This window comes from Mastigoproctus giganteus, chromosome 12 (genome assembly GCF_048544385.1).
Source record: "Mastigoproctus giganteus isolate SK-2022 chromosome 12, ASM4854438v1, whole genome shotgun sequence".
Taxonomy (NCBI): domain Eukaryota; kingdom Metazoa; phylum Arthropoda; class Arachnida; order Uropygi; family Thelyphonidae; genus Mastigoproctus; species Mastigoproctus giganteus.
In genome coordinates this window covers 70,406,202-70,424,857 of record NC_143586.1, presented here as the reverse complement: position 1 = coordinate 70,424,857, position 18,656 = coordinate 70,406,202, and positions in this window count along the sequence as shown.

Below are 18,656 nucleotides of genomic sequence, written 5' to 3'. Positions count from 1 at the left end.
TAGACATAAGTGATAAGGCATTACAGTACTTGACAAACCTATGTGCTTTAATTTGAGGCAAAGCAACCTGTGTGGTACCGAGTCAAAGGCTTTCTGTAGGTCCAGGTATATAATGTCTATCTGATTGTTATTATCAAGGCTAAGTTTGATGTCATGTTCTATGGAGTGTAGGTTAGTCACTGTTGATCTGCCCATTAGGAAGCCACGATGAATGTGGCTGAATTTATTTTTCATGAAGGAGCAGAGTTGAGAGTAAAGGAGGTTCTCAATGATCTTGCTTATGGGCTTAGATTTGTGTATGGGTCGAAATGAGGAAGGTGTGTCTTTAGCCCCCTTTTTAAAAAGTGGGGTGATAGTGGTTTCCTTTAGTCTTCCGGGGAGTGATCCCTTATTGAAAATGGCTTTGATCAGATGTATAAGTTGTAAGACAACAAAGCAGTGTTTCCAGAGGGCCATGGGGAAACTGCCGGTGTTTGTAATTACACTGTTGAATGTTGGGTATTGATTTAACGCTAATATTATTCAGCTACTTAATGGGAATTCGGGCGAATAACCAAAAGACACCGATATGGTGGCTACACACCGATCATGGTCAACGATGAAAGCTGCACTGCGAGCTCTACAGTGACTTTGATTCATCTCACATGTAAAAAATGGATATTGGCAAGTTGCCAATATGCTGGTTGCCAATGGCAACCAACTACCAGATATGCTAAAGTAAATACTTGCGGCCCATTTCGGTGGATTTTGCAGGGGCGTTCGACGCCCTCTGGTGGCCGAGCGTCGTTGGCAAACTCCGACAGGCGCGAACTCCAACAAACCTTCTTCATGCCATCAGCTCCTACCTCTAATTTTAATCAAACAAAATAGTAAAGCGACCCCCGCTGTCCGACCTGACTGAATGGAGAAAGAAAACGCTATCCACACTTCGACCTATTCTAAAACATTCAACTCAACAAAAAATAAATTTACATTCGGCTCATGGCTTCTAAAATCATTCTTAAATTAATTCCATATTTTAAGAACGGTAGTGTTGAATTATATAAGAAATATTTAAAATATACCTGAAATTTATTTGAAATAAATAGTATATATTAGAAAACAAACATTTTGTTCTCTTCTTTTCAGAGGGCGCCATCTTTATTCCGAGAGTATTTTTCATGTGATTGACCAAATGGTCGTTCTTTAAGCTTTACGTAAATGAAATCTGAATAAATCACTGAGCTTAATTCAAAAACCTTAGCTGAAGCTTCCATAACTTTAAAACGTACAGCAATTAACGGAATAGAAGACAAAATATAAGCCTTCATATTTACGGAGTCTGTTCAAAGCAGCCATTTCTTACAGAATGTTTAATCTGCGTTGATGGCCCATTTTGCAATTTTCGTCATCGCACAATTTTTTGGCTGGTAAGCACTGAAAGGAACTTCCACCGTTCTCATTTCTTTTCCAGTTGGAAAGAACAAACATTAAATGAGCACCGAAACTCTGTACACTTTATTAATAAAAAGTGTTAATTGTATGGATAATGAGCCGTTTTGTGATAACATTTCTACGTTACACAGAAGTGTAGTTTGATTTCGCTGACCACTGCAGATTAATTTTAGTTATTATTATTATCTGTTTATTTCCAAAAAGAAACCACCCCGGGACGGCAAAGTGCCAGGAGGGTGCTAAGTACATATCAGGGTACGAGATACTACGTGCAGGGAGTTACATATACTGAACACGTAGTCTCGTCCCGAAATACATTTTATACATATTTTATGTTTAATATATACAGTATTTACACATTAATGATTCTGTACATACATTATACAACTCATATATTTACAATTCACTAATAATTCCATCTATAACTTACATATTAACATAACTGTTACAGAAGGTATATTTTTACAGTCAACAGATTATTATTGTTCTTAAAGAAGAAAGTTTCACTTTTATTCACAATTCTTTGGTACTTTGCAGCCGATTCATATTTCGATAAGTCTGTACGAATCCTGGAAGATCTCTTTCCGGTTGTTGCATCCTCACACAGTTTTTCGGCATCTATGTGTAGTGAGTTAAATATTTTCGCTGCATTTGATGGGAAGAATCTTTGCAGGCTACTAAGCTTGTTCAGGACTGAACGCAGTGGATTATTTACTTCTCAGCAACGTCTAGCAGTGGGACGCGGTTTAACTAGAATATTATCCAGGACTGGAGCATCTACTCTGCCTGTGAGCATTTGTGCGAGAGTGTATGTTCCTGTTAATTGTCCGCTGCATCCAGGGTGTGATGTTAAGGTTTGAGTAGAGAATGGCCCTTGAGATAGTAAAAGGGTGGCCAGCAACTCTGTTAAGCCAGTTATCTGGCGGGAGTCCGCGTCGCGGACTAAGTACTGGCCACACGCATAGTTTTGGTGCTCCGTTATTTGTTGTCCCGTTTATTGGTTTCAAGTGTCACATTTTCATTTATTTTGTGTTCATTAAGTTCCTCTTCTCAGGATGTGTCCATGGACATCAACTTTGTGAAGATCGGCCAAGGTAATCGAAAGTTATGGTAATCTTTATTAGCGTTGATCTCGCCGGGTCACAACGTGATTTTGCATTGCATATTGTTATATTGCCAATTTTGTTAAAGTGAATAGTACCACAAATAACTCCTAAATATTGATCATAGTAATTATCGGGAGCAGTAATCGAACAGTTCTACAACCACATGTAACTTTCATGATGAATTTTGGATATTTTGCTAGTTTTCCTCGATTGACTTTAGTATGCTGGTTAATAAACAAAGGCCTTTGTTCGCAGTGTACACCACGCGGTCAAGCCCTGTTTGAGTGACCGTTAGCGTGAATTGGTAGCTACGTACCTCAAGACATCTATATCCAGAATATTTATTGGTACTAAATTTATTTGATTTAAAATATGGTAAATAGAAGTTATTAATTTCATTACATTTAAGATATTGAGAACATATATAAATATATAATAATATGCGCAGAGCCGTGCTCCCAATGGCTCCCCAGGACGAACAATAAACCAAGCTCATCATCCAGTATTCTTCATATCTAGGAGTTAAGACTTCCCCCCTCCCACTCGTAAAACTCCGAGATTCTGAACTAAACACTGCACCCCAGCAGCAAAGCAACTCAGCAACTGCCCTTCAGAAGCTTTCATCCCGCGGATTTTCATCCCGCAGATTTTCATCCCTCAAATCTTCATCCTGCTGCAAAAAAATTATCTTGGCACCATTATCCAACTCTGGATATGGGAACACAAGACCTGGAGGAGAGGCCAGACAGTCAACAAGGCCAGCCAGAGGATTCCCAGACATCTATCGACAAGCGAGCGGTGAAACCCACCCTGGACAAACCAGAAAAACAGGACGAAACTAGACAAGACACCACCTGCAAGAGGAGAAACAAGAGGAACAATATTGAAAAACCAGACCGGGAAATGAGGAGCAATAGTGAAGCAAGAGATCGACAGGAACCAAGCAAAAACGCAGCAGAACAAAAACAAGGGGAAAAAATTTCCCCCCTGGATCTCTCGTTGCCACAGGGAACAGTCCTTGAGCAAGTGCTCACCCTGCGGGCCACTCTAGAAAACATAATGAAAGATAACAGTAGCAGAATTTCTTCAACCTTAAGAGCAGACATAGTCCTTCAATGGACTAAATTAGAAACAATCCTCCTGCGAACAAATGTGGAGCACCAGAGGGCGCTTGCAGCCCTAGAAGCATATAAAGATGCTGATGGTGGAAAACAAATGCTACAGCGCACCCCATCATATGCCCAAGCGCTGAGGCAAACCCCAAGTGAGAGGGAAAAAACCAGCGAATTACAAGTTGAAAAGAAGAAAGTACTCACAAAAACTCCAAATATAGTGATACTGAGACCTACCGGGGACAGCAACCAATCAAGTCAGCAAATCAAACAAAAAGTCATAGATAATATGAAGGAAGACTTTCAAAACACCAGGATAAAGTCTATCCGCAAAACCAGGAACACAGGGATTGTGATTGAGACTGAGAGCGAGAAGGAGATAGAAGAAATAAAAGCAAATGAGAAAATAACCACATTAGGACTAAAGGCAGAACTACCGAAAAAGAAAGGCCCAACTATACTAATATTCGATGTAGAGTATGACATGGATCCGCAGCAATTAACCAACGAGATTTATAGAAAGAACTTACAGAGCCACTTCCCAGAGTTGGAACCCTCTGAGCTGATTTTTCCAAAGTTCAAAATAAAAGCAAAGAACGGGATGGGAGTCAATTGGACGGTGGAACTGGCGCCATCTGCTTGGCAAATCTTAAGCACCCAAAACAGAATTTATATAGAATGGAGCAGCCTGAGATACAGGGAACATATATCCATTCCCAAGTGCTTTCGCTGCTGCAGATATGGCCACACCACCCATACTTGCACACAAAGAGAGCCGACCTGCGGCCACTGCTCTGGTAAAGGACATGAGTACAATACCTGCCCCAACAAAACCGATGCACCAACCTGCGCAAACTGTAAGAGTCTGAAACTGGAGCACTCACACTCCATCCGCGAAACTGGGTGTCCGACATACCAAAAAATCAAGAGTTCCTACCAACAGAGAATAGATTATGGCCACACACCATAAACAATTCAACTCCAGCGTTCTCACATTCCACCAAATCAATGCACAGCGTGCCAGAGCGGTGGCGGAGCAAGTCCGACTAAAAGCCGACGATGAAAACGCTGACATCCTCATAATATTAGAACCGTACACGCACCAAAAGCAAGTACGGGGATATCCTATTAAATACAAAATTGTGCAGTACACAGATGAAACTCCATGGGCAACTGTGATAATCAGGAACCCCCATATCACGGTCACAAAAATCCCACAATTCTGCACACCATGGGCAGCATGTGCGCGCCTTGTCTCCTCCCTGGGAAGTCTTTATGTGGTTGCTCTATACTGCAGGCCAGGGGCAGAAATCGACTATGCGATAACATACCTGGAGAATCTTCAAACTGCACTAAGCGGACACAAGATAATAGTGGGGGCAGACGTCAACTGCAGGTCCCCCCTCTGGCACAGTACCACGCCTGAAAGAAAAGGCTCAACGAATGGGCAAAGGCTCGAGGAGCACCTGGCCAACTCCATATTTGTTGTTAAAAACCAACCCTTCTGCCTCCCGACCTTCTGCAACACCTTATGGGAAGCAGAGATTCACATAACATTAGCCACAAGAAACATAGACACCCACATCACAAATTGGACGGTTATAAACGCCTGGACGACCTCGGACCATCGTACAATAACCTTCACATTAGAAAGGAACCTGACAAGAACAGCTGCCGACGGGCACATGCTAAATAGATTTGCCCTCAGCAAGGCAAACTGGAACACCTTCCGAGAGAATCTACGCACAGCAGGCCAGCAATACCTGCACACACTGAGGGATCAGGAATGCGGGAGCGAAAACCCAGAACGACTCCAGGAGGATTTAACAAAAATAATAACAGAAGCAGCAGAGAAAGCCATGAAGAGAAGAATCCCCATTGCAGGGGCCACGCCCTGGTGGACTCCAGAGCTCACACGAATGAGGAAATTAGTACAACACAGAAGAAAACAATTTCAGAGGGCTAGGAGGAATTGGCCGCAACAAGAAGTCACTGAACTCAGGAACCGATATAGAATCGCTAGAAACAGCAACCCCTGGGGGATGGTATACAAAATTACCACTCACAAACTCCCCAGGGGGGAAGTTGTGACAGCCACCAAAACAGCACAAGGAAATTTAACCATAACCTGGGAGGAGTCAATTGGGAACATCCTGGACAACATCCTTCAGGAGCTGCCAATAACACTAACAGATGAGCAGCAGGCTATCTGCCAAGCAAACAATTGCTATAATAATGACCAAATAGAACCCCCCTTCGCCTTAGAAGAAATTCAGGATGCAGCAAGCCGCGCAAAAAATAAGAAATGCCCTGGACTGGACCTAATTGAACCGGAGATGGCAAAAGAAGCAATGGAACATACACCGGAATTACTGCTAAAACTATTCAATTGCTGCCTGGAAGCAGGTAAACTTCCACTACAGTGGAAAAAGGCAAATTTAAAACTGCTCCTAAAAAACCCAACAAAGCCACCAGAGACACCTAGTTCCTACAGACCCATAGCCCTGCTACCAACCCTCAGTAAAATATTCGAAAGGCTGCTACATACCAGAATCACAAGGCATTATAATGAAGTAAATCCTAACATGACAAAGCAATAAGGATTTACTCCTGGCAAATCCATTATTGAAGCAATACAGAACCTCCTCTCTAGAGCCACCCATTGTCAAAGGAAATACTTCCTCGTCATCGCAGTGGATTTCGCTGGGGCATTCGACACCCTCTGGTGGCTGAGCGTCTTGGCGAGACTCAGAGCTGCCAACCTTCCATTGAATCTTTATTATTGCATGAAGGATTACCTGGCTGATAGAGCAGTGAAAGTTACCACACCATATAAATGCCTTAGTCGCCCAGTCCGCAGGGGCTGCCCCCAGGGTTCTGTCCTGGGGCCGCTCCTGTGGAACATTGTCTTAGACGAATTCCTCGCCATGGATCTGGCTGGTGTGGAGGCCCAGGCCTATGCAGATGACTTGGTCTTGACCATCGAGGCTGACAGCAGATCCTCCTTAGAAATGCAGGCAAATGATGCCCTGCAAAAGCTGCTAGATTGGACGAAGCTACACTTGCTCAAACTAGCACCCGACAAGGCAAAATCGGTGCTGCTAAAAGGTATGCTAGACTTAAGAAGACCACCACAAATTAAGATTGAGAACAAAACAGTTAAGCTGTGCGAACAGATTAAATACCTAGGAATAATCCTGGACAGAAAATTAAATTTCAAGCCACACCTAGAATATATTAAATAAAAGATAAGAAGATACGCGGCCCTCATCGCTAGAGTCACTCGCAGGGACTGGGGACTCAGACGTACTACCCTGTCTCTGTACTACAAAGCTCTATTCATCCCAGCCATCACATGGCTCCCCTGTCTGGTACACGAGGGCGGCACTAGAAGTGAATAAACGGATCCTCGAAACCATTCAGAGGACTATCCTCCTTACTATGTCGAGAGCAACTAGAACGACTAGCACGGCTGCCCTCCAAGTCCTGGTAGGAGTTCTGTCCCTGGATCTCGAAGCTATCCGCTGTGGTCTGCTCTACCATCTTGCCAGATATCGGCTACAATGTATGACCTCACCACTGACATCACTAATGACCGCAACTGTGACAAGAGAAGAATCACCGACCACCTCGTCCAGATTTGGCAGAGGAGATGGAGCAACACAGAAAAAGGTGCAGTGACCAGAAGATTCCTCCCCACTGTCACCAAGCTGTACCCTAAGGCGCCAGCGTGGTTTCACCCTGGTCGAAATACCACCTTCCTCCTTACAGGGCACGGCTCGTTTAAAGCTAAACTTCACCAACTTGGCATCATAAATAACGCGGACTGTCCCTGTGGCAACCCAGAGTCCTGGAGACACTTAATGTTTGAGTGCGATTTGTATGATGACCTACGACTACGCCTAATAACAGCAATCCAATATATCCCAGACAACCAAGAACCCAGACTGTTAGACACTCAGGAGGACTACAAGGCACTCAGTCAATATGCCCAGGATCTATTTTCTAGAAGGAAAACAATGATAGAAATATACAAAAGGCAACCCGACTAGAAAGAATGCAGGAGGTGAAACAAGTAAAAAAAAAAAAAAAACTCAGCTTACAACAGAAAGTCAAGACCTTAGGATGATTTGGTTGGCCTACTGTCGACCCAAAACTGCACTCCCTTGTGCGGTTTTTTTTTTTTTTTTCGGGGAGGGGAGGGGGTATTTGTTCTTCTCCTCTCCTCCCCATATTTTTTTTTATTTATTTATTTTTATTTATTATATTTTTTATTTATTTATTTTTATTTTATTTATTTATTTATTTATTATATATATATATATATATTTTTATTTATTATTATTTTTTTTTTATTTTTTTTTTTTCCCTCTCCTCGCCTCCCCATGTCGTGGGGCATGGGCATGCCCCACTTAAAATGGGGGATCACCTTCCTATCCGACTCCTTCTTCTTCCTATTTCATCCCTCCCGTCCACACCCTCCTTCCCATTACTTTCTCTTGTACAGCGACTGCCCCACATGTCCAAATTTAAATCACATCAAATTTTGCCCGACCTTTTAGGCTCTCCAGAAATAGTTCTTTCAGCATAAAACCCCACGCAGCGCTTTCTAAATGCAATTTTACTTAAATCAACAGCGATAACTCCAATCTTTATTTAGGTCCTAGTCACCGAAATCCCAGGAAAGTAAGTGGCAGGACCTGCCAGAGTATAATTAGTCTCTTGGTACACCTGGCCGGCGTCCCCGTCGCTAGGTATGGTAACGCTGGGTCCCACTGGGGGCCCGGTGGCCAACAGGCCGGATGAACAATGGGCACAACAAACTACATACCACATGACACATACATTATTTTTAAACCTCTGGCATAGACAGGGTACTGTCACTCGATACATAGAACATACGCGGAGATGGGAGAAATCCCCGGCGCCGTCAGACCCTCAACATACCTATACCTATCTGGCGGGAGTCCGCGTCCCGTTTTTTTTACTTTGTTGGGCTCTTTTCTGCTGCCGTCGCCGGTTGGTAGCCCGTTGGTCTACCTTCCCGTGGTGGTGTTGGCCCGTCTCTGACTTGCTGACTTCTTGTAGCCAAACAGCCAGTTCACTTCTGGCCATTTCTGCAGAATGCTCTAATTTAAAAGTGAAACGAGGCGGAGATGAACTAACGTTCCAGGCGCCGCCCAAGACAAAGAGATACATACACATATCTGGCGCGAGTCCCGTAGTCGCTTATTTTAAAGCAATAGGTCTGCGAGGATATTATCGATTGTGGATAGCTTTTTACTTACTATTTATTATTTTATTTATTTATTAAATCTGTTTATTGCTCTGCCTATGAGCCACCCCCTGGACAGCAGAGAGAGAGAGAGAGAGAGAGAGAGAGAGAGAGAGAGAGAGAGAGAGAGAGATAATCTTTATTACCCTTCACGGCCATAAAGCCAGGGGCTTACAGTTTCCCAAACTTCCGGGAAAATTGAACAATTATTTACAAAAAGATAATTTTACAAAGAAAACCTATTATTATACAAAGGAGAGAACTCCTTACGAGAGTTAAATCTGATTGAGCTGGCTTAACATCGAGATAAGAGCACCAGCTCAATCAGACAGGAACAGATGCAAGGTACACATCAGTCATTGCTGATTAGTCCTACTCGTCATAATTTTTTTCCGGTAAGTCCAGTCAGCAGCGAATTTGTTTAGGTCGGCGTCCAGTGCCTGGGTTCGCCTGAGCATCTGCTGAGGAAGGAACTTGTCCGAGAGATGGAGTCGGGCTGAATGCGAGTAGAGCTCGGGATTGGCCCTAAGGGCAGCAGGGGGGATCCTCCAGCCACAGGTATCCCAGAATGAAGGTGTTGCCATTATCCCTGTTATCATCTTGACTGTTGCTAGGAGGCGTTGGTCGTCGACTAAGGTGGGAAGCCGTGGAATTCCGAGAGAGTTGGCAAGCTGTGTGGTACGAATCAGAGCTGGAAGGTTGTGCTTCCTGTTGGCCCACTTTAGGAGCCAGAATTCTGTGGCAAAGAGTGGTTTCTTTATTGACGGTGCCGCTGACGCCCAAATTTCAGCAGCATAGAGTAAAGGTGGAAAGATAATTGTTCTTATGTACCTCACGGTTGTCTTTTTATCTCTGATATGAAGGAGATGTTTTGCTATCCACCGGAGTCTTGAAGCACGTGTGAGGAGCATGTCCATGTGGGCGTTGAATCGAAGTTTTGGGTCGAATACAACGCCCAGATCACGATGGCTGGACACAATTGTGTTGCCGACCGAAGGCTGGAGAGAAGGAGTTTGCTTCAATGAATACACCATGAATTCGGACTTAGCAGGACTGATCTTGAGCCCATCAGATGTGACTGTGGTGAGAGTTGTTAATTTCCACTTTTACCAGATCTAGGTCTTGACCGGGGATTATGGGAGTGAGTATCTTGATATCGTCCGCATAGCTCAGTAGACATCGAGAATGTGCAACTAGTGGGAAGATAATGGATGAAAACAGAAGGCCCGAAAGGACCCCCTCCTTGTGGGACTCCTGCGGTGAGGGGTGATATTTACATATAGAGGTTAAGACAGGGGCATGTGCCTGGCGGTTACATGGGGCCCATGTATGCTTAACCCGGAAGGTACAGAACTTAGTGTCAATTATTTTACATAATTGAAAGGCTTAAAGGATATTATTTTCTCAAAATTGCTATAAATTACAAAAGCATGAGAGAAATATAGAGAAATTAGGCAGTCCTTCACCGGTTGTTGCACGTGGTATCTCTTCAATCTTGAACGTAATAGTGCAGCTAAGGCGTCTTTGGAGTAGTAGATTCTAAGAGAGGACCAGTGATGGCTTTACTTTATTTTCCTTTTCACCTATCTTTAACGGGATGCATTGTGGTGGCATTTTCCTTCGTGGCGTATCATAAGTGTACGTTTGCATGTGTCCTTTAGCTTTTGACGTCTGTATGAATGCTGCTTGCAGAATCTATTAGGTCGATGGCTAGATTGTTCATCAAATCTATCGTGTTTCCTGGGAACATGCGTCTCAATCCTTTCAGGTTGTTCAAGCTGATTGTGAGTGGGAGCCTTGGGTTCATTTGATTCCTTCCAGCAATGCGTGGAGTTTTTATTAAATCAGTAATTTCAGGGGCGTCGAGTCGTCTTGTGATTAGTCTGGCAAGTGTATGGTTTGCTGCCACAATCTGTTGTTTCCATGGGGTGACTTGCAGATTTATGTAGAACTGAGCCCTAGAAATGGTGTATTGGTTGCCAGTCTGCCAGTTGAGCCATTTCAGGAGCCAGTATTCCAGGCTGAGGAATTTGTTGAAGTGTGTTGTGGGAGCAGAGGACCAAATGGTTGCGGTATAGAGGTATAGGATAGACACATCGGACAACATATTTCTTTACCAGGTCGGCGTCATGAATTCCCGTTAGTTCCTGGCGGATCGCCCACATAGCGGAGTACATTTTTGTTTTTGTGTTCAGGAGGTGAGCCTGGAAAGTTAGCCCCTCATCCCACACCAATCCGAGATCTTTGTGTGTTTTAACTTTCTGAATGGGTGATCCATTGATGGTAAGATTAATGTCATTGCGTGACTTCTTCCAGGTGAAGGACATTTGAGCTGTCTTTGTTTGATTAATCTGTAGTCCGATGGAAGCCAAATATTGTTGGAGGTTATGTATGGTTTTACTTGCATGCAAGGTAGTGCTAAGAACCTGAGTTTGGTCAGAAGATTTGATATAAAATTTCAGGTCATCAGCGTATGATTGGAAGTCAGTTTGGGATGCCAGGAAGGGCTCCAGCGCTGCGGCAAATAGGGTTGGTGATAGGACTCCCCTTGTGGGACATCCCTATTAGTAATGCAAGTTGTCTGAAATCTGCGATGTGATATGATGAGATGTCTATGCTCCAGGATTGATTTAATGATACTGAGAGTCCTTCCAGTGATGTTAAAGTACTGCTGGAGAATGGTGATTAGAGCTGTTATATCTATTTTCTCATAGGCTGCTTTTATATCAAAGAAAATAACATCAAGCTGTGCCCTGTTGTTGAGGGCTTTCTGGATTCTGGTAAGGGTGTCTAGGAGGTTGCTGTTAGTAGATCTTCCCTTAATCAGTGTGGAGGTACGGAGGCCTGTGATTGAAACAGTGGTCTGTAATGGTGGGCTGGATTGCTTTTTCAAATATCTTTAGGAACCCACAGCCGATGGCAATAGGCCTGAAATCTTGAGGCCGCTTGGGGTCCCTGCATTTAGGGACTGGCCGAACAGTATGTGTTCCAGATATTTGGAATCTCTGCACTTTCTAAGATTTTATTAAAAATATGGACTATGGGTCTATAATATATGTACTGCAGATTTTGATTAGAAACAGAGGAAACCGGTCGGGACCCACAACAGCTTTCAGTGGAAGTTTTTGATGATCTCCATCAGATGGTTTCGGGTTATGGTTATGAGTGATATTGGAGGTTTGAAGGGAGGGCCAAAAAGTGTAACAGGGGGTGAAGCATGTGACTGGTCGGTCTGTTGAAAAGTAAGCTCAGTCCATTCTTTAAATATTTCTTCCTTCATATTGATTTGCTTATGGCTCTGTTTCTGGGGTCTTTTAGATCTTTTCAGCTTATCCAGGGCAAATTGGTTGCAGACAAGTCGTTTTTGTCTTAAGAAGAGAGCCCTTGCCTTTTTATAGGTGCTGAAGTTTTCGGCGTCAGCTGATTTTCTCCAACGTCTGTAAGCCTTCTGTTTCTGGAGAAAAGTTTGCTTGATTGTTTGGTTAAACCACACAGAGGTTCCCGAGGTGATGCATATTTCTTTTGCAGCTCCCTCTTTGGCTATTCCATAAAGCTCTTCGGCTAGGTGGCTTAGAGCTACATCAGGAGGGACAGTTAATAGGTGTGTCCAGTTAAATTCTTTGAGACGTCTGAGGATGATTTCTGGTTTCAGGAATTTTGTAGAAAAGTTTAGTTCTCTCTCAGGTCGGTTTTCTTTTCTGGGCAAGTGATGATTGCGATTTTTTTGTAAGGCGATTTCACATGTGATAGGATTGTGGTCAGAGTAGAATTTAAAAGAAGAGGTGATCATCGATATGCTGTCAAGATTATGGAATACGAGGTCGAGTGTGCTATTACCTCTGGTTGGGCTGGTAATACTTTGTACGAGGCCCAGAGCAACAAATATGGCGTCCAGTACTCCCCTGGCTTCTTCATGGCGTGGTGTAGGCATGTTGAAATCACCGGTCACTATGGTTTTGAGGTTTGTTTCTAAGTTTGTGGCTATCCAGTTGTGTAGCACCACTCTTGAATCTTCAGTATGATCTGGGGGAAAATATATTACCCAGACTTGAATCTGGGTATCATTGAACGATAACACTGTGGAAAGAGATTCAAAGTTCAGTTTATTAACACAAGGTTCACCCCCTGTACAGCAGTGGGCTAGGATGGTGTACAGAAATTTTAAGATACATTATACACTTTTGTACAAATTTTCATATCTTTACAATATAATTATTGTATAATAACTATTAAATAGATATATATACATTTTCTTAGTTGTATTCACTTTGAAATAACATGGATCTTGATAATTGAAGAGTTAAATACATAGGTTGACTTCTTAATCAGCAGCTAACATACAGATTTATTTATATTCATTACATTATTGCATTTAATTGTTCATATCATCAAATTTCTAATAAAAACTGCTCAATTTTCACAGCAATCCTGGTGATTTGGTCTATAATTTGTAGGTTTTATTGACTTCAAACTTTACCGGATCAATGTAGAAGGTGTTGAAGTGTTCAATGGTGTTACATAGGAACATTCCTTTTAAGGAGTCCAAGTTTGATAGCTTCATCCTAAGTGGGTGATGGCTTCTATTTCTTCCTCTTTTCAGTGCAACGATATCTCCTATTGATGGAGCAACATTATGGCGAGTTAGCAGCTTGGTAAACGTTGACAGATTTTTTTTTTTTTTTTGAGGACAATGAGCTTCCAGGAGGTCATGCCTAGGTTTACTAAGAGAATGGATTTCGAGATGGTGAAGCGGTTCCCTCCCAGACGGTTCAGCCACAGCAGAATCCAATACTCCATTGATATAAATTTATTACATCGAGAGGTAGATGCAGAGGACCAGATTTCTGAGGCATATAGTGGTATGGTGTGAGACATCTATTAATGTATTGTCCAATCAGTCTGGTGTTGTGACAGCGCGAGAGCTCCTGCAGGATAGCCCAGAAAGCAGCATAGGTCTTCTTTGCCTTTAGGAAGTGTTCCTTGAAATTTAAGTTTTCATCCCACGTTAGTCCCTGGTCAGTATGAGTTGAGACTTTGGGGACTGACTCACCAGTAACCGTAACTAGAGTTGTCTCGATATTTGTGAGGAGCGAGACCAAGAGTGGACTGTGTTCGAGTGATGTTTGATTAACTATTGCGGAGAGCTCTGTTGATAGGGTGTTATCCTGTTGGGAGCTATTAGATTTTTGCATGATGAGATCTGAAAGGCCATTTTGTTCTACCTATCAGACTGTAATTAGTAATAACCTAGAAACAACAGACTGGCACTCTACTGTTGGAACGATCGTAGATAATTTGTTTCCAAAGGATCTACCTCACTGTGATACTCCAGAACAGGCAAAGATCAGGAGGAAAAACCAGAATTATGTTGGATCTACCGATGTTTGCCTTTTTACTCTCGTGGAACTAGGAGCTGCTACTGCTAAACTCAATAAGAAAAAATGCCCTGGCATCGACTTGCTAGAGAATTTGGTAATTGTGAAATTTTTTAAACTGTTTCCCAATATCCTACTGAATATGTACAATAAATGCTTCCTCGAAGGACTTTTTCCCAAACCCTGGAAACTAGCTCTACTGAAAATTTTATATAAACCTGGAAAAGTCAAAACAAACCCAAGGGCGTACAGACCAATATCCCTCCTGGCTAACTTAGGGAAACTTTTTGAGAGATTAATTTCTTCCAGAATTGCAAGCATGTTATCGGACCAGCAATTGTGCTCAGATCATCAACACGGATTCAAAAAGGGTCACTCGACCGAAGACGCTATAATCTCTCTTCTGAAATACATCCAGGATTCTCACAGTAAGTATGTCTTGGTGGTGTTCGTGGACTTCGAGGGCGCATTCGACTCCCTCTGGTGGGAGAGCGCCCTCGGGTAGCTGCGTTCAGCCATGTGTGATAATCATATCTACCAAATTATGAGATCATACTTTCAGGACAGACAGATCATGGTTTGTGCCAAACACCTGACTTACAACACGACTGCTTCCAGAGGGTGCCCGCAGGGTTCAGTCCTGGGGCCACTCCTCTGGAATGCAGTCTTAGACCAATGGCTGACAAAGGAAAATGGAGATTGCCTAAAAATTGCATATGCAGACGACTTGGCGGTTGGCGTTACTGGAATGTCGAGAACAATCTTAGAACAAAAGATCCAAACAATATTGGATGATTTATCCAACTGGGCCAATCTAAATAAGCTCAAAATTTCCCCTACAAAAACTAATTTTATGGTTTTTCGAAAGCAATTCAATTATGGCAGACCTCCCAGAGTTATCCTAAATGGCTCACAAATCCCCTACGTATCCAGCACCAAGTACTTGGGACTTACAATCGATGACAAACTAAACTTTCATACTCACGTATCCAAAATTTCTGAGAAAATTAAAGACTTCACGGCTGGAATTGCAAGGATTTCCAGAAAAGAATGGGGCCTGAGCAAAAAGACGTTGTCTTTATACTATAAGACTATCTTCCTACCGATTGCTGCGTACGCAGCAGGTGTTTGGTTTTGGAGTGTCTCAAAAACTAAGACCAGGACTAAACTTCTGTCATTACAGCGTTCGGTGTTGCTCACACTTCTACAAGCTCCTAGGACAGTGTCCAATAATGCTCTACAAGTTCTAGCAGGAACCCTGCCTCTGAATCTTTATATCTCCTACAGGGGTATGATCTACAATCTCAAAAAAGGAATTTCTGTAAATATTTTTAACATTGTAACAGACCCTACGAACAGAATAAAAGAGGAAAAACGAAGACTCTGGAAGGAACTCACTGCTGTTTGGCAGCAAAGATGGGCTCAAAGTGAACATGGTGAAGTCACACGAAGATACATTTCAAATGTTGAATTCGCATCATTACCCACAGTCTCAAAATGGTTTGTCCCTAGCATGACTACATCATATTTAATGACTGGCCACGGATCGCTCAGGGCTAAACTTTTCGAAAGGAGCCTTGAGCCTGATCCTTTCTGTCACTGCAGGGCATCTGAGACATGGCAGCACGTTCTCTTTGAATGTAACGATTATTCGAATGAAAGACAAGTACTGCTGAGTAAAATAAATAATCTCTCAGAAAATAATGTACATTTGCTCATCGAAAATTCTGATGTCTTCACTACATTTCAACAGTTCTCTGCGGCAGTTTTCAAGAAAAGACTTGCGGCTAGAAACTCTACTGCGGTGTCATAATGATCCAGATTAACTCACTTTTGGGAAGAACATATCGGAAGATAGCCAGCAACGCAACAGGAAATGACAGGTAGACCCCTTTCTCCTCTAAGTGATGCTGGACGGCTCACTGAGAAGCTTTGTGTATAAACGGGCCTAAATTATTAGGAAGCTAACCTTGAAGAATTGTAAATAATTGCTTAACGTACAGTTAAGAATACCCATACTTTTGTGCAAGCCGACCGGGCTAGCCGAGTGGGTAAAGTACCTGCCCGGCAACCGAAAGGTCGCGGGTTCGATTCCCGCCTCGGGCTTGGATCAAAGTACTGCAAAAACCTTGGAAGGTGCAATATGGCCACAGAAGCCGATGCGCCAACAACTACCAAATCAAAAAAAAAAACTTCTGTGCACCCGAACACACTTCTCTCTTATGAAATCTTATTTAAAAATAAATAAATAAAATAAAATAAGATCTTCTCCCCATAAGAAGAATCCTGCAATAATCTGAAATGCCATCAAGCCAATTGAACACAAAAAACTCCAATTTCTGCTCTCTGACTGATAATTTATAGCTACACGTATAGAAAAACCTTCTGCAAGGACGCTAGTGTTACTGCGAGTGCTTTAATGCATGCTGGGAACTTCCTCTCCTGCCTAAAGCTCAGGAATACTATGTGAACTATCTACATGGAAATCGCCTTGAGGAACTTCTGTAGCCCTACTCTACAAGCTCAGATTCTACCGGGGGAAGAAATTAAATGAGACTATATTTCCTGAACAGTTAGACTACCGGACAGTCTTTACAATTGTACAAAACAGAAATATATGTAACTATTGGTAAGTAACAACTAATATTGCTGTAAAAACGACTGTAAATAATTCTCAAATTCTGTTGCTAAAACTGTCAAACAGAGAGAGTGGTAAACCTCACTGTAATGTAAATAGTGTAATCAATTTTAACGGTTTATTTCCTTGTTAATGCTAAACTTAATAGGATAACTGATATATAATGCTACTGATAACTGCAGGGTTCTTTAAAAATGTTTCTCTTGGCTGTGCGACTTCAATGGGTTTTTGGAGCTCCAGCCTTGTTTTTTTTTTTGCGGGCTCCCAGGCCTGGGCAGCCTGTGAGCGGGATAGCGGGCACCCACTGGTATTGCACTACCTCCAGTGGGTGCGGGATCTCGAGCACTTTTGCATGTAAGAGGAAAAAAGAAAAAAAAAAAACCAGGCCCGGCTACTCGCGCCTGGGGACAGGCACCAGACAGCAGCTGCACAGGTATTGGCTGCTCCTTTGCAGAGGTCCTACATTCAATACGGATACACTAGGTGGAGATGGGCTATGCCTAGGGGCCACCCTTGATACCAGGACACACACACACACACACACGTGTAATGAGTCAGGGGTCAATTCCACATGTGGATCTCAGTTTTTCCGTGTCTACCTTAGGTTCGGATTGGGTCCTGTGCTCAGGTGAATCCGAAATTTGGTTAATGTCGTTAAACGTTTCACCAGTTGTTTCTTGTAAATGTATATAATTTTCTCCCTTACAGGGGGGGACACTGCCAAACTTTCCGTCTCTGCTTCCCGAGCCTCTTTAGGTCCAACGCGAGACATTCGCTTCCGTATGTCTTGAGACAGGAAGTACATTTTATAGCTACGTCCGGAACAATTCCACAAATTACACAGCTTTCATTATTTTGGTGATCTTCTTTTAAAGCCATTTTCACATTTTAGGTGCAGATAAAAGGATTACGAGTGGGTGGAAAAGTGTTTTTTTTTTTACCATTTTTTTTTTTTTTTTATTATCATCAGTTTATTTCTCTTAGGAGAACACCCGGTTACAGCCACTGGCTAGAGGGTGATCATACATATACAACTATGTTACAAAATATACATCTATATTACAATTATAAAATACATAATATCTGATTTACAAGTACACTTTATCTGGAATATAGAATATTTGAGTTATTAATTACTCACAAACGCTTTTACTACTGTAAACTGGTAAGAACATAATACCGTGACAATTGAAGCATACCTTCTGCTTAAACACACACAAGGGGGAGTTTCACCATATTTACATAAACACAAATATTTACAGCCAAACAACGTACAGCATATGAAACAACAGGAATGACCGCGATACAGCAAAATAAAAATTTGAAAGTTCAATTTTCCCGCAGTCGTCTTCTTCTGTGGGGATTAGAGTTCTCTAGGTAGGGCAATCCTGACACCTATTTCTTGATGAGGTCGGGTTTCCTAAAGCCCAGTGGCTCGTGCCTGGCCGAACAAGGTGCCGAAACTGTATCCTTACATCTGTATTTGCGAGTAAGAGTTTCTGAGAACTTCCTTTCTGTAGGATTTGCAATTGCAGAGCTTTTCAGGATTGATATTGAGGTTGTTGAATAGCTGGATGGTGTTTGCTGGAAAGAATCTTCCGAGGCTATCCAACTGCGTAAATGCCGCTTTCAGTTGTGGTTCCTTATCTGCAACTCGTCTTGGTTTTTCACCGGGTATTATTATTCACTCTCGGGCTTTCGGTGCATCCAGTCGTC